Here is a 14,037-nt window from a genome sequence, read left to right as displayed (position 1 = left end):
CATTGTACCTGATATATTGTAGGTACTCAGTAAATGTTTATTGAATCTGACAGCTGTGGATATAGTCCAGGATAACATGATGAGAAAGAAACTAGAGGAGGGGTGACCAGTTTAGGAGGCTTTTGAAATAGTAGAGGTGAGAAGTACAATATGGATTGGATTCCACTGAAAATGGAGAGCTTTTTGGAGAAAGAGACAGACACCAAAATAGAGCCATGAGGAGGGGTGAGAATATCTTATTTTGGACATTTTGGATTTGAGGTGCAGTGACTATAAAAGCTCATGCCAGATTCCAGAGATGGATTATTTTTCCCATGGGCTGCTATAATCTGTTTTGTGTGTGTGTTTTTACATTTTCAATACTGTTATTTCAACTTTTAGTGTCTTATCTAGTAAGTTGAACACTTTCTTTTGGTGTTTATACTCTGTTTTTAGATCTTTGTTTTTCAAGGGTAAAGAGAGGCAGGGTGGGTTCAGAATAAAGTCATAAGAATCAAAATATTTTTTAAAAAGAATTTTTTCAGAATAAATTAAGGAAGTGTATTAATAAGCTTAAACACTATTTTAAGGTTTATTTCTCAGGACTCTCCAGTTTACTGTGATTCAAGAAAAACTGATTCATAGTACCTACTTCCTCCTGAGCTAAAAACATCCAATTCAAGGGCAGTAGTTCCTTCCCATAGAAACCCACTTAGTCAAATAGCTCATTTGCTGAGTCATACACACTCTAGATGTAGGATTCAGAACCCAGAGATAAAACAATTTAGGAAAGCATTAGGTGTTATCAGAGATCCAGGTCCTGCTGACACTTACTCAATCCATAATAGCCCTGTGAGACAGACACTAATATTTTTGTTTTACATATGAGGAAACTAAGACACAAAGAGAAAAAATAAAGTACCCAAATCACCCACAAACCCAGGCTTTGTCACTCTAGAGCCAGTGTTCATTTTTTATTTCTTCAGGGTCTGTGATAACAACCTCCTTCTCATTTCTAATTTTATTTGCATCCTCTCTCTTTTTTACTTTTTCAGCCTTGCTAGTAGATTTTAGTGACTTTTGATTTTAGTGACTTTTCTCAAAGAACGAACTTTTGGTTTTATTGATTCTCTCTATTGTTCTTTTGTTCTCCCATTCGTTTAACTTTGCTTTAATCTTTGTTATTTCTCTTCTTTGCTTTGGGGTTAATTTGCTGTTCTTTCTCAAGTTCCTCCAGATGAACAATTAAGACCTCAATTTTTGTTCTTTCTTCTTTTTTTTGGGCATTTAGGGCAATAAATTTCCCTCTTAGCACAGCCTTTGCTGCATCCCATAAGTCCTGATTCATTGTATTCTCATTTTCATTTGTCTCTAGATAGCTACTGATTTCTCTAGCAATTTCTTCTGTGACCCACTGGTTGTTTAAGAGTGTATTATTTAATCTCCATATTTTTTTTTTAAGTTTCCATTCTTTGGTGGTTATTGATTTCCAGCTTCGTTTCATTTTGATCAGAGAAAGTGCCTCAAATAATTTCAGTGGTTTTAAATCTCTAAAGACCTGTTTTGTGCCCCAGCATATGCTCTATCCTGGAGAACATTCCATGAGCACTAGAGAAGAATGTATATCCTGTTATTTTGGGATATAATGACCTGTGTATGTCTGTTAGGTCTAGTTCATTATCAGATTAAGTTTTCTGTTACCTTGTTGAACCTTTGTCTGGTTGCTCTCTATATAGAAGAGAATGATATATTGAAGTCTCCTACTATTATTGTTGAAACATCTCTTGTTCCCTTTTGTTTTACCAGTGTTTGTCTCACGTACTTTGGAGCTCCTTGATTGGGTGCCTAAATATTTATGATTGTTATTTCTTCTTAGTGAATTGTCCCTTTTATTAATATATAGTGTCCTTCTTTGTCTATTTTGATGTCTTTACATTTAAAATTTATTTTGCCTGATATTTGTATAGCTATTCCTGCTTTTGGTTACAAAGCTTGCGTGAAACATCTTTTTCCATCCTTTCACTTTCATTCTATTTGTATCCTTGTGTCTGAGATGAGTCTCTTATAAGCAGCATATTGCTGGATTATATTTCTTAACCCATTCTACCAATCTATATCTTTTCATTGGTAAGTTTAGTTCATTAACATTCAAAGTTGTGACTGTAAAGGCATTTCTTGAATCTACCATCATATCATTGGATTGTATTTATCAGAGCTATATATTATTTTCCCTGTTTCTCTTTTTATCCTTTCAGTTACCCTTACTGGTACTCTTCATTCTGTGACCTCCTCCAGACCTTCCTCTCCTGTCTCTTAATTTTTTAACTGGCAGAACTCCCTTTAGTATTTCTTTTAGGGTTGATCTCATGTCAACAAATTCTTTCAGGATTTGTTTGTCTGTGAAAGTTTTAATCTCTCCCTCAGTTTTGAAGGACAGTTTGGCTACGTACAGAATTCTTGGCTGGAAGTCTTTCTCTTTCAAGATCTTAAATATATCATACCACTGCCTTCTCACCTCCATAGTACCAGTTGAGTAGTCCAAACTCAGTCTTATGTGGTTTTCCTTGTATGTAGTAGATTGTTTTTCTTTTGCCACTCTCATGATTTTCTGCTTCTCTTCAACATTTTTTTTTTTTAATAAAAATATGGAACGCTTCACGAGCTTGTATGTCATCCTTGCGTGGGGCCATGTTAATCTTATCTGTATCGTTCCAATTTTAGTATATGTGCTGCTAAAGTGAGCACTCTCTTCAACATTTGACAGACCGGTTAGTATGTATATCAGGGCAGGCCTATTTGAATTTATTCTATTTGGAATTCATCCGGCTTCTTTGATTTGCATATTTTTGTTTTTTATAAAGGTTGGGAGTTTTCCCCCAATATATCCTCAACTAAATCTTCCTAGTCCTTTACTCTTCTCTTCTCCTTCAGGGACACCAATGATTCTCATATTTGTGCGCTTTATTTTGTTCATCATTTCCCTGAGACCCAATTCAAATTTTTCCATTTTTTTTTGCCGTTTGCTCTTTTGTGTGCTCAAAATCAGTTGTCCTGTCCTCTAGGTCACATATTCTTTCTTCTTCCTCTTCAAGTCTGCTGTTGTGTGTCTCTAGTATATTTTTTATTTGGTCTGCAGCATCGTTAATCTTTGAGATATCTGCAATTTTTCTGTTTATATTTTCAGATTCCCCTTTATGCTTTTCTTGTGTCTTCTTGGTCTCCTTTATGTCATTAACCATCATTGATTTTATTTAGTAGAGTTATATGAACATCTTTGATTAGTTATTCCAAAGTTTGTGTGTGTCTGGTGTTTTAATTTGGTCATCAAGCTGTGTTAAATCTGTCTGCATCTTCATATGCTTAGTGATCTTCTGTTGCCTTTGAAGCATGTAAATATCTTGATGGAGTTACTTTGGAAGTTGATTTCCTTCAGTAGTCTAAAACTTTGTGTTTGCAGGATGGATGTGGGGCAGGATAACAGGGCATGGAGCGAGGCATAACAAGATAGTGATGGATTGCAGTGCAGGTGTAAGTAAGCATGGGTTATAGAGGTATGGTGTGGAGCCAAGGGGACAGGGTACAGCTCAGGCAGACCGTGGAGCATAGGAGCAGGGTGTGGCATGAGGGACACATGCAGCAGGAGGTGGATGGTGCATGTGAATGCACCGGCAACTACTTGCAGGGCACAAGGAGAGGAAGGTAGCAGTCGAGGGGCTGGGCGTGAGAGTGCTGGTCTTGGGAGGGGCAGGGTGAGACTGTGGCCTTGTGCAAGAGAGGTGGGTCAAGCTAGTACAGGCATAGGTGGGTGAGTTGGGGTGCGGGGGAGGGCTCAAAGCAGGGATGCTTGGAGTGTGTTGAAGGGAGTAAGTGATGGGGTTCATATGCATGGGGTAAGACCGGGGGTGGCATGCATGAAGGTAGCACCACCAAGGAATATAGCTTGGCTTACTTCCTAGTGTCAACTTTCAGTCTGTGTACTCCTGAGTGCTCTGGGCTTCCTTTTGGAAAGGAAAGGGGTGCGTTAAGCCTTTTGCACTAGCTGAATGGTCTCGGTTCTCTGCGTCTCAGTTCTCCAGCTTTTGCAACCAGGGCCTACTGTTGCAGTATAGAAGATCCTCCCAGGTCACTTATACCCTGGAATTGCCGTCCCAGTGCCCTTCCCGTTACTTCTCTAGCTATTCCTTGTAGTAGGGGTGAACTTGACCCATCCTATTCCTCCATTTTTCTGGAACACCTTGAGCCAGTGTTCTTAACTTCTACTCTAACATCTCCATGACTCGTGAGATGAATTGATGTTCTTACACTTGCTAGCTTTGTGACTGTGAGCATGTTATTTAATAATCTTTAAAATAGAGTAATATTAACTACCATATCATGGTAGTTTGAATTTTTGTAAAACATTTGGTACAATGCCAGCACATAGTAACTAAAATAGTTACAATTATTATTTAAATTGGCCTAAATGCCACCTCTTTTGTGCCTATGTTTTCAGTGCTACTGAAACATAGTATATATCCTTGTAAGTCCCCTATCCTCACTTTTAAATCCTTCCAGTAGCAAGGTGAGCAGGGCAAAGGGAATATCTTATCATGGGATGTTGTTTTTTCAAGATAAGAGGGCCAAATAGTAATTTTAAGAACATCAGCAAATTTAATAAAGGCCATTATAAGGAGGCTAGAGATCGAATGCTGCCCGTCTCAACTGAGGATAAACTACAAAGCCTTTATATTGCAGAAGGTTTAAGATAAAATTAAGAACTTCTTAGAAATGGAGTGTTAAAGTCATAGCACAGAAAAAACTTCTAGATATCTAATTAATAAGTAGCTTTAAAACACTTAGAAAGTAGTAGTTCATGATACTAAACTGTTTAAGAAAGATCTCTAGCACCTCCTACTTTTTTTTTTCCAGCATTAGCAGGCACTGGGAATTGGGCCTGGATCTCCAGTGTGGCAGGCAAGAACTCTGCCTGCTGAGCCATGGTGGCCCATCTGCACCCACTACTTTTGTATATTACGATAACCATCTATTATTTACTAATTGAAGGTACTTTAATATGAATAGGCTAAAAGTAAAACTAGGTTGAAATTTTATTTTTGTCTTTCTTGACCCTGAAGGGTAGATGGAAAAGGATGGCAAGAGCAACACTTAAGTCCTATTGTACCAGTGCTTTGGGCATTTCCACAAGGAGTTGTATATTTCCCCATATAAATATTGAACATAAATAGGTTTTGAAGTGGTTTGGGGACAGCTGTGTTTCCCAAGTGTAAGTGTGTTGATTTACATTGATATTGGATCATACTAGACAAATAAGTGGCTATATTTGAAGGATGTTTATATATATATATAAACAGTATGCTCTATTCTCAAAGAGATAAGAATGCTTTATTAAATTCTGTAAACAAGACAACTTTTGTGTAATTCAGCATGTTTCTTTAAAGGTTATCTAGTGATTCTTAAAATATGAACAGATGGTTTTTCTAAATGAGCAGTGCATGAGTTATCTTTCATAAATTGATCAACATTCATTCCTGAAAATGTTGTCAGAAGTCAAGATAGGGAGCTGTTAAATGTAAGGAAGTAGATATCATGAAGCAAATTTTTAATTTTTGTGTTACAATGATTTGCTAATTTTGAGCAAGCATGCATATTTTAACAATAAAATCAATTTCTGCAAGATAAAATTTATATGTTTGGAAATGGATTCCAGCAATTTTTTTGTGTCTTTCACCATTTGAAAAAGAAAAATCAGAAAGCTATAAAGAAAACTGCAAGTCTAGTCCCACCACCTGAGAGACCACTGTTAACTTTGTAGAAAAACTTGATAAACACACATATGCACTGAAATTTTTAAGTTTCCATCACATACCAACATTTAAAAAATAAATAAAATAAACTTTCCTCTGAAATCTAAGCTATTTAGGAGATGTCCTTAAAGGACATCTTTTGAAAATTATTCTATAATTTATCTCAACACAGACAGTAGCTCTTTATTTATTTTATTGTATAATATAACATATATACAAAGCAAAGAAAGAAAATTAGGCAGTAGTTTTCAGAGTACTCCTCAACAAATAGTTACAGACCAGATCCCAGAGTTTGTCATGGGCTCATACCATCATCTCAGATTTTTCCTTCTAGCTATTCCAGAATATAGGAGGCTAGAAGGAACAGATTTTTTTTTTTATCATCACAATTGACCTTTTTTTCTTTTTTGTTAAAAATAACATATATAAAAACAATAAATTTCAAAGCACAGCACAACAATTAGTTGTAGAGCAGATTTCAGAGTTTGGTATGGGTTACAGTTCCACAATTTTAGGTTTTTACTTCTAGCTGCACTAAGATACTGGTGACTAAAAGAGATATAAATTTAATAATTTAGCATTCATATGCCTTTGTTAAACCCTACCTTCTCTGTGTAACTCCACCATCACCTTTGATCTTTCTGTCCCACTCTTTAGGGGTATTTGGTCTATGGCCATTCTAACATTTTCATGTTGGAAGGGGCTGTTGATAATATTGGGTAGGGAGATGGAACTAGTTGTTGTTCTGGAGAGACTGGGTCTTCTAGGTTTCAGGACTTATCTGGTCCAGGGACCCATCTGTAAGTTGTAGGTTTCTGGAAAGTGCATGGGGTGTGGCAAGTTATGATAGGTAGCAATGTCTAACTGAAGTTTGTGTAAAAATGACCTCCAGAGTAGCCCCTTGACTCAATTTGAACTCTCTCAGCCACTGATACTTTATTACACTTCTTTTCCCCTTTTGGTCACATTGGAATTGTTGATCCCACAGTGTCAGGACCGGACTTATCCCTGGAAATGATCTCCCATGCTGCCAGAGGGTCTTTCATCTCTGGATGTCATGTCCCACATAGGGGGTAGGGCAGTAATTTCAATTACAGACTTGGGTATAGAGAGAGTGAGACCATATCTTAGCAACAAAAGAGGTCCTCCATAAGTAACTCTTAGGCATACCTGTGTTAGTTAGATTCAGTTGTCAACTTGGCCAGGTGAGCATACCTAATCTTGTTGCTGCAGACATAAGCCAACGGGTACGTGAACCTCATCTGTTGCCAATTACATCTGCAGTCGGCTAGGAGGCGTGTCTGCTGCAATGAGTGACGTTTGACTTAATTGGCTGGTGCTTAAATGAGAGATCGCAACGTAGCACAGCCTAGCAGCTTGGCATTCCTCATCTCGGCACTTGCAGCTCAGCCCGGGCCCTTGGAGCTGGAGAAAGAAATCACCCCGGGGAAAGTTGTTGGAACCCAGGGGCCTGGAGAGAAGACCAGCAGAGACCATCCTGTACCTTCCACGTAAGAAAGAACCTTAGTGGAAAGTTAGCTGCCTTTCCTCTGAAGAACCAACAAAATAAATCCCCTTTTATTAAAAGCCAATCCGTCTCTGGTGTGTTGCATTCCGGCAGCTAGCAAACTAGAACAATACCTATAGGTAGGCTGAGCTTCTCCGCTACCTACAGAAAATTTAGGTTCCAAACAAAATAAACCTTTCTTCCTTTGGTCTCAAAGAGTAGGTGTGATTCTAAAATATAGACAATGTCTTCCTTACCCCTGTGTTCTGAATTACCTTAATCCTGACCTGATTGGCTTCATTCTTATCTCTAAATACCAGGTTATATTATATAAAACATCCTCTCAAAATCCAGAAATAGTAATTACCAATCCAGACCAAATGGATCTGCTATAAGAGATTACAGTCTATCCCATTTTCTGATAAGCATTTTCTAAAGGAGATCATACAATAATTGTTCTTTCATTTCTAGCTTATTTTGCCTTACCGTATGTCCCACATGTTCCTTCACATCATTGCATGCCTCACAACTTTGTTCCTTTTTGTAGCAGCACAATATTAGATCATATGTATACACCATCGTTTGCCAATCTACCTCTCAGTCAGTGCATCCTTCAGCCACCTGCATTCATTAAGCATCAGGTATAATGCCCAAAGTCCACAGTCCATCAACACTCTCAATTTTAGATAATTTCTTTGTTCCCAAGAGAAAGATAACCAGTAAACACCCTCACTAAATAGGAAATCTTAAACTCCCCTTAACTCTTGTCCCTGTCCCCATTATTTACCCCTGCTGTTGCTATGGTACTGCTGATGTTTTCCTGTTAAACATAGCTCATAGCATGCAATAGCAATTTTCCCCCTGTACCCTGGATTTAGAACACTCTTTGTACATGAATCATACCTTTGAAGTAGTCCTTGCAAGAACTTATATTTCTAGTGTTAATCCGTGCTACACATAGGTCTATATAAGACTCTGATTTTATCTTTACCATAGTCATAAAAGTGGAATCATACAGTATCTATCCTTTTGTGTCTGGCTTATTTCACTCAGCAGTATGTCTCAGGGCTCATCCATCTTGTCATGTACGTCATATCGTCTTACTGCTGCATAATATTCCATCTTATCTATATACCACATTTTGTTAATCTGCTCATCTATTGATGGACATTTGGGTTGTTCCCATCTTTTGATGATTGTGAATGATGCTGCTGTGAACATCGGTGTGCAAATATTTGTTTGTGTCATGGCTTTCAGCTCTTCTGGGTAGATGCCAAGTAGTGCTATCACTGGGTCATAGGGCAACTCGATATTTAGTTTCCTAAGGAACCGCCAAACAGTCTTCCATAGTGGCTGTATCATTCTACATTCCCACCAGCAGTGCGTAAGTGTTCCAATTTCTCCACATCCTCCCCAACATTTGTAGTTTCCTGTTTGTGTAATAGGAAAAAATAGCAGCCATTCTTATAGGTGTGAGGTGGTATCTCATTGTAGTCCTGGTCTGCATTTCCCTTAATAGCTAATGAAAATGAGCATTTCTTCATGTGCTTTTCAGCCATCTGTATTTGCTCTTCAGAAAAATGCCTATTCATATCTCTAGCCGATTTTATAATTGGGTTGTTTGTTCTTTTGTTGTTGAGATGTATGATTTCTTTATGTACACAGGATATCAAACCTTTGATGCGTGATTTCCAAATATTTTCTCCTGTTGAGTTGGCTGCCTCTTCACCTTTTTTCAAAAAGTCTTTTGAGATACAGAAACCATTTGATTTTTTCTTTTTTTTTGGCTTTTGCAAAGGGGATTTATTAGGTTACAAATTTATAGTTCTTAGTTCATTAAAATGTCCAAATTAAGGCATCAATGAGAGGATATCTTCCCTCAAGAAAGGCTGATTGTGTCTGGGGTTTCTTTGTCACATGGGAAGTCACATGGCAATGTCTTCTGGCCATCCTCTCCTGGGTTGGTTTCTGAATGGTTCCCCCAGCTCCTGTGGGTCCTTCTAGCTTGTCCTGGGGCATTTTTGTTCTTTAAGCAGCTATGGGTGCTTTCTTAGCTTCTCTGGGGCAAACTCTAGATTTCATTTCTTAGTTTAGCATCTCCCAGGCCATTTTCTGTCTGTAAGCACCTTTCATTTGGTTTTGTCTCTCTGAGAAGCCATTTGATTTTGAGGAGTTCCCATTTACATATTTTCTCTTTTGTTGCTTGTGTTTTGGGTGTGAAGTTTAGGAAACTACCTCCTATTATTAAATCTTGAAGATGTTTCCCTGCATTTTCTTCTAGAAAGCTTTATGGCACTAGTTCTTATATTTAGGTGTTTGATCCACTTTGAGTTAATTTTTGTATAGGATATAAGGTAAGGGTCCTCTTTCATTCTTTTACTTATTGATATCCAGTTCTCCCATGCCTATTTATTGAAAAGACTGTTTTGTCCCAGTTCAGAGGATTTGGGGCCCTTGTCAAAAATCAGTTGACCGTAGATTTGGTGGTCTATTTCTGCACTTTCAATTCTATTCCATTGGTCAGTACTACTATCTTTGTGCCAGTACCATGCTGTCTTGACCACTGTGGCTTTATAATAAAGTTTTGAAGTCAGGAAATACTGATCCTCCCACTTCGTTCTTCTTTTTTAGGATGCTTTTAGCTACTTGGGGGTATCTTCCCCTTCCAGGTGAATTTGGTACCTAGCTTTCCCAAGTCTTCAAAGTTAGTTGTTGGAATTTTGGTTGGTGCTGCATTGAATCCGTAGATCATTTTGGGTAAAATTGACATCTTAACTATATTTAACCTTCCTATCCATGAATAGGGAATGTCTTTCCACCTATTTAGATCTCCTTTGATTTCTTTTAACAATGTTATGTAGTTTTCTGTGTACAAGTCCTTTACATCCCTAGTTAAGTTCATTCCTAAGTACTTGATTCAAAAGTTGCTATTATGAATGGAATTTTTTCCTAAATTGACTCCTCAGTTGGGTCATTTCTTGTGTATAGAGACATTACTCATTTTTGCACGTTCATTTTATATCCCATCACCTTGCTGAATTTATTAGCTCGGGTAACTTTGTTGTAGATTTTTCAGGATTTTCCAAGTATAGTATCATGTCAGCTACAGATAATGAGAATTTTACTTCCTCCTTTCCAATTTGGATGCCTTTTATTTTTTTTGTCCTGGCTGATTGACCTAAGTAAAATTTCTAGCACATGTTGAATAATTGTGGTAACAGAGGGCATCTTTATCTCGTTCCTGATCTTAGGGGGAAAGCTTTCAGTCTCTCTCCATTGAGTACAATGCTAGCTGTTGGTTTTTCGTATATGCCCTTTATCATATTGAGAAAATTACCCTTGATTCCTGTCTTTTGAAGTGTTTTTATCAGAAAAGGATGTTGAATTTTGTTGACTGCTTCTTCAGCATCAGTTGAGATGACCATGTGATTTTTCTCTTTCAGTTTGTTAATTTGCATAGAATTCTTTTAATGTGTTTTGCTACTATTTTATTCGGATTTTTCATCTATGTTCATTAGGAAGATTGGCCTGTAATTTTCCTTTCTTATAGCATCTTTACCTGGTTTTGGTATTAAAATGATACTACCTTCATAAAATGAGTTAGGTAGTGTTCCTTTTTCCTCAATTTTTTTGATAAGTTTGAGCAGGATTAGTGTTAGTACTTTTTGGAATGTTTGATGAAATTCCCCTGTGCAGCCATCTGGCTCTGGGCTTTTCTTTGCAGGAAAGTTTTTGATGACTGATTGAATCTCTTTGCTTGTGATTGGTTTGCTGAGATCTTCTATTTCTTCCTGAGTCAATGTAGCTTGTTTTTGTGTTTCCAGGAATTTGTCCATTCCATCTAAGTTGTTTAGTTTGTTGGCATATAGTTGTTCACAGTATCCTCTTATGATTTCTTTTATTTCTTCAGGGTCTGTGGTAATGCACCCCTTCTCATTTCTGATTTTGTTTATTTGCATCCTTTCCCAGTTTTTCTTTATCAGCATTACTAGTGGACCATCAATTTTGATTTTCTCAAAGAACCAACTTTTGATTTAATTGGTTCTTTCTATTGTTCTTTTGTTCTCCCATCATTTAAGTCTGCTTTAATATTTGCTATTTATCTTCTGTTTGCTTTGGTGTTAGTTTGTTGTTATTTCTCAAGTTCCTCCAGGTTAGCAGTTAAGTCCTCCATTTTTGCTCTTTCTTCTTTTGCAGTGTAGGCATTTAGGGTAATAAATTTCCCTCTCAGCACAGTCTTTGCCACATCCCATAAATTCTGATGTGTTACATTCTCATTTTCATTCATCCCCAGATAGCTACTGATTTCTCTAGCAATTTCTTCTTTGACCCGCTGGTTGTTTTAAGAGTTGTTTTAAAATTGTCATTTGGCAGTTATCGTAATAGTAGATGTTTCAGGCAAAAATCATACCAAAACCCTGGATAATGAATAAAAGGATATTGACTATATCTCAAAAAGCTCCCCACAATTTGCTTATTAATTACGATTGGAAAAATAACAGTTGTGAAACCTAACTACATCATCTTAACCAAATGCCCCAACTTAAAAGGATTAAAAATCTCCATATATTTGTGAAAGTTCTCACACTTTGGTGGTTATTGATTTCCAACTTCATTCCATTGTGATCAGAAAAAGTGTCTCGAATAATTTCAGTGGTTTTAAATTTATAAAGACCTGTTTCATGCCCCTGCATATGATCTATCCTGGAGAATGTTCCTTGAGCACTAGAAAGGAATGTATATCCTAGTGTTTGGGGTGTAATGATTTTTATATGTCTGTTAGGTGTAACTTATTTAACAAGTTGTTTAACTTCTCTGTTTCTTTGTTGAGCTTCCATCTGGTTGTTCTATCTATAGAGGAGAGTGGTGTATTGAAGTCTCCTACTATTATTGTTGAAATTTCTGTTGCTCCCTTCAGTTTTGCCAGTGTCTGTCTCATGTACTTTGGAGCTCCTTGATTGGGAGCATAAAAATTTATGATTGTTATTTCTTCTTGATTAATTGTCCCTTTTATTAATATATAGTATTCTTTGTTTCTTATGATGTCTTTACATTTAAAGTCTATTTTGTCTGATATTAGTATAGCTACTCCAGCTTTCTTTTGGTTAAAGCTTGCGTGGAACATCTTTTTCCATCCTTTCACTTTCAAAAGTCTATTTATATCCTTGTGTCTAAGATGAGTCTCTTATAAGCAACATACAGCTGGATTATATTTCTTAGCCCATTCTGCTAATCTGTATCTTTTAATTGGTAAATTTAGTCCTTTAACATTCAAAGTTATTATAGTAAAGGTGTTTCTTGAATCTACCGTCTTATCTTTTGGATTTTATTTGTCAGATGTATATATTCTTTCCCCTCTTTCTCTTTTTATTCTTGAAGTTACCCTTACTGGTACTCTTCAGTTCTGTTCCCGCCTCCACACCTCCCTCTCCTGTCTTTTTTTTCCAAATAGCAGAACTCCCATTAGTATTTCTTGTAGGGTTGCTCTCTTGTTGACAAATTGTTTTAGGATTTGTTTGTGTGTGAAAATTTTAATCTCTCCCTCAGTTTTAAAGGACAATTTGGCTGGGTAAAGTATTCTTGGCTGGAAATCTTTATTATGATGATTGCCAACTGGTGATATATTTTTTTCGATTGTTTTATTACTGTCAGAATTGTAACAGGTCAAATCTTGGGCAATTTGAGCATCAAAAAAATATAAGTAGCATATTATAAATCAGTGAATAAAAGAAGGCTCCATGGTGGAGAGAAAGATGGGGAAGTATACTCATTAGAAGTACTTACTAGTACCTATCAGAAATACTTCTAATAAATATAAGAGGAATGATAGAAAGTTTTTAAAATTGTCATTTGGCAGTTTAATAGTAGATGTTTCAGGCAAAAATCATACTAAAACCCTGGATAATGAAGAAAAGGATATTGACTATATCTCAAAAAGCTCCCCACAATTTGCTTATTAATTACAATTGGAAAAATAACAGTCGTGAAACCTAACTGCATCATCTTAACCAAATGCCCCAACTTAAAAGAAATAAGCCAACTCATTGTCTCCTGATGTTATTTACTGAGAAGAAGACATCAATTGTGTTATTCCTGCCCAAAAATGCATAATTTAGAAAAACTGTCAGACACATGCAAATTGAGGAACATTCTATAAAATTGCTGGTTTGTATGCTTCAGAACATCAAGGTCATGAAAGATAAAGTCTGAGAAACTGCTCCAGATGAAATGAAATGGAAGAGTCAGGATGCAACTAGGTTTGAGCTTGAAACAGGAAAAAAAAATATTTTATATATTTTTTCCTATAAAGGATATTACAACATTGAATGAATCTAGAGATGAGATAATAGCATTTTATTCATGTTAATTTTATGGCTTTGATAATGGCAAATATTAATAATTGAGAATTCTGGGTGCAGGATTAGTGGAAATTTATTGTACTATCCTTGCAACTTTTCTGTAAGTGAAATTATTTCAAGATTTAAAAAAATCATAAAAATATTATCTTTCCCTGAGGCTCTCAAACTTCCTTAGTAAGATGTAAATCACCCTGCCAAAGTATAGTGATAATATGTGAAGCTGAGGATTGGCTTGGTAATTCAGAATTGGAGCAGTTTCTCTTTGACAAAGGAAATAAAAAAGACAAGAGTGTTCCTCTCTTATGTTTTCATAATAACCTCAGCCTTTGCTGAGCTTTTTATTTTACTGGAATGGTTGTATAAAATTTAAATTAGTTTCAAATCAGGA

General features: G+C 36.5%; 1 protein-coding gene and 1 non-coding gene across 2 annotated transcripts in view; one reads left to right on the top strand and one right to left on the bottom strand.

Annotated features, from left to right (window-relative positions):
• Positions 1-14,037, top strand: part of PDZD8 (PDZ domain containing 8) — a 119,457-nt gene that overhangs the window by 83,926 nt on the left and 21,494 nt on the right. The gene's annotated exons all lie outside the window — the stretch shown is intronic.
• Positions 2,619-2,724, bottom strand: LOC143654638 (U6 spliceosomal RNA). Its single transcript, XR_013161844.1, has one exon. It is a non-coding gene; the product is annotated as a U6 spliceosomal RNA (small nuclear RNA).

Source organism: Tamandua tetradactyla, chromosome 13 (genome assembly GCF_023851605.1).
Source record: "Tamandua tetradactyla isolate mTamTet1 chromosome 13, mTamTet1.pri, whole genome shotgun sequence".
Lineage (NCBI taxonomy): Eukaryota > Metazoa > Chordata > Mammalia > Pilosa > Myrmecophagidae > Tamandua > Tamandua tetradactyla.
The sequence above is the reverse complement of the archived record's forward strand: the minus strand, read 5'-3'. Positions and strand labels throughout refer to the sequence as shown.